We start from the raw sequence: 3,204 nt of genomic DNA on the forward strand, positions 1-3,204 counted from the left end.
ATTTTATCTTATTTTTATATGCACAAGTTTTTTAAATTGGTAAATGAAGTAGCGCATGGGGTGTAGAATATGGTGATGCAGTGTACTATTAAGTTACTCCATGATGTGAAAGTCATCGATTCGAAATTTCGTGGGCAAAAATCAAGACATGTTAAGGGTTGGCGTGACCCAGGTTGGGTACAATCCCTTGGTGATTTTGACGGCTTAGACGCCCCTGGGTCGCAGTTTCTCAAGCCACATGTCAAGCCTAATGTAATCACTGATGAACTCAGACCACTTGACAAAAAAAAAATGGTAAATGAGGTAAGGTTTTTCTAAGCCTTGGGCACAAAAGTCATTATGCCTAATCTTTAAAAGTGGGGATAAAAATATTCCCTCTAATTATAAGATCATTATGATTAGCTACATTTTATTCGAGTGATATGGAACAACTTTGGAAAATAAGATTAGCCTATGACTCAAAAGCCATAGTAAAAGAGTTAAAAGCCAAGTTGGGTTTAGTAGATATTACTCAACTATGGACCATCTTGTTACTCCAATTATCATTTCAAAGGAATGCTACAATAATAAAATTGATCTCTTGTGTTGTTTCGTTGACTTTAGAAACGTTGTTGACATTGTTCCTAGGATAAAGCTATGGAAAAGTCTAGAATAGTTTATGGTTCCTCTCGAGTTGAGGGTTGTTGTGACAAGGTTGTATGTGAATGTTATTTCCAAGATTAGGTCCACCAAGGGTTGATCGGATGAAATTAAATGCAATATCAGAGTTAAGCAAGGATGTTACTTATCCTCTATCCCTTTTGGCATATACATTGATATGCTATAAGCATGTATGGAAGATGTACTAGGTTGTGTTGGCCCCATACTCACTAGTATAGTCATAACCCTTATCCTTTATGATGACAATATTGTTCTTTTAGCAAGGATACATAATGATCTTGGAAAACAACTAAGAATCCTCCCATATTTTTACTCCAAGATGAGTATTATTGTTAAAACTTAAAAAACTAACTCATGATAATTAAAATCCAACAGAATCACATATGATACTTTCATATATGACAAAAACTACTTAGAGGAAGTTCCTTCATAAAAATATCTTGGAATCAACATCCATAACAATCTCAATTGAAATTATAGCATTGAGAGAAGGATAAATGGAGGATGGAAAGCATAATATAGGTTTGAGAACAATTGTAAGTCAATAGATATTTGGATAGGGATTATGAAAAGTAAAAATAAAAAAACTCCTCTGAGACTCTTGTCACTCATGTTATTTTTTATTACCTACAACCTTAAAATTAAAGGAAATACTCATTTACCTATCCTCTTGATTGAAGCAAACCTTTTCGCTCATTGAAAGCATGACTATGGCTCGGTACTTTATGTATAAGAAGACGTTATAAAAAATGAAAGCCGAGAAGATTCATAAAATTTCTTCTAACTCTAACCAAAACCTCACCTTAAGAGCGAAGATGACATAAAGATGCACAATATTGACTAGGTCATTTGGGGATAAAGGACAAGGTCATTTTGTAGAATAAACACAATATTAAAAATATTATTACCTTCAAACTTAAAGAGAATTGTTGGGTGATAAAGAGTTAGAGGGAAAAATATAACTAAGATATTATAAGGTGGTGATCAACCTCAATCTTGAAAATGATAAATATTTATCTGTTTTGACAAGTGTTAGAAGAAAAAACACATTGCTAAGATAATAACTCATTCTCATGAGCTTCATAGTGAATTTGGGCATTAGTCAATTCCCAAAAATACCATGGGATACCATGGGATGCAAGAGTCTATCACCTTTGCTATACTGAAGGTGGAAACTCAAAAACGCCTTTTTTTTTTTAATTATCCATATTATACTCACATTTGATCTAACTGTCAAAATATTTGCCATATTACCAACCAACTTTCTTGAAGTCAACAAAATTATAGTAATTTTGGAACACTTTTCCCATTATTTTTTAAACATAAAAATAAAATGTTAAAAAATTTTAATTTATCTTTTAACATTTTTAAAAATTTAATAAATCATATAAAACTTAATAGACATCCTATTACATTATATTAATATTATGGTATTTAAAATATTACATTGTATATCTATTAAGATTTATATAATTTGCTGTACTAAATCATATAAATCTTAAATACATTATGTTATGCTATTTAAATATGAATCTTAAAAGACATTATGTTATGCTATTTAAAATATTACATTATATGTGTATTAAACTTGTTAATATTGGAAACGGTTTTGAGAGGGCTGCGAAGCAAATTGCTTGATTCCATAATGGTTTATCATTAATTGTTTGCTTTGTTATACTTTTTGAATGTACAATCGGTTGGAGGCCTTAGTCATCTAGTGAAGCCACAATGTTAGTTACCCAAATATAAAACTACACATGTCGTAGCAACAACTCTGGAATTTTTTTTTTTTTAATTGAATTTATGTTTATATTTTATTTATATATTAAAATATATTCATCATAAGTATTAGTGTATTATTTATTTAATGCAATTTTAATACAAAAATATAGAGAAAATATTTTAAAATTATATTTATTTTAATAATAATATAGAACATAACCAAGTTATCAATTTTATTATTACATTAATTTTAGAATATTGTAATTAAAAATAAGAGTAGAGCTTGTTTGTTTTTTCAACACATATTTGTTATGGTACAATTAATTAATAAACAAAATGTTTTTTTGGGTAAGAACTTGGCAATAGAATTTTTGGTAAGATTGTGCTTTCTTGTTGTTTAAAATACATTTTTGAATACATAAATAGATTTAGCACCCTAAAAAACTTCGAAGCATCTAAACTATACAAATTAAACAATTTAAACTTATGATTTTTTAAAATTTCTACTGAATTTTCGACACAATTAACTAGAAAGAATGCTATATTAATAAATAAAATAACACTTCAACTAAATAAAATAACACATTTATACAATATAAATATAAATAAATAAAATAAAACATTTAAAAAATAAATAAAAATAAATAAAATAACACATCTAAAAAATAAAAATATTATATTTATTTTTTAAAATTTTAATAATTTATGAGAAGAGTCTTTATTGAAAATCACATCATAATTCATATTGCCGACGCGTTTTGAACCAATGTGTAGGATGAGTTGAAGAACCAGATCAAGGCTCCATGTTAAATAGGGAGAACA

The sequence above is a fragment of the Pinus tabuliformis genome, chromosome 1_2 (genome assembly GCF_031772625.1).
Source record: "Pinus tabuliformis cultivar Carrire ecotype Pingquan chromosome 1_2, CPIR1, whole genome shotgun sequence".
In the NCBI taxonomy this organism is placed as follows: domain Eukaryota; kingdom Viridiplantae; phylum Streptophyta; class Pinopsida; order Pinales; family Pinaceae; genus Pinus; species Pinus tabuliformis.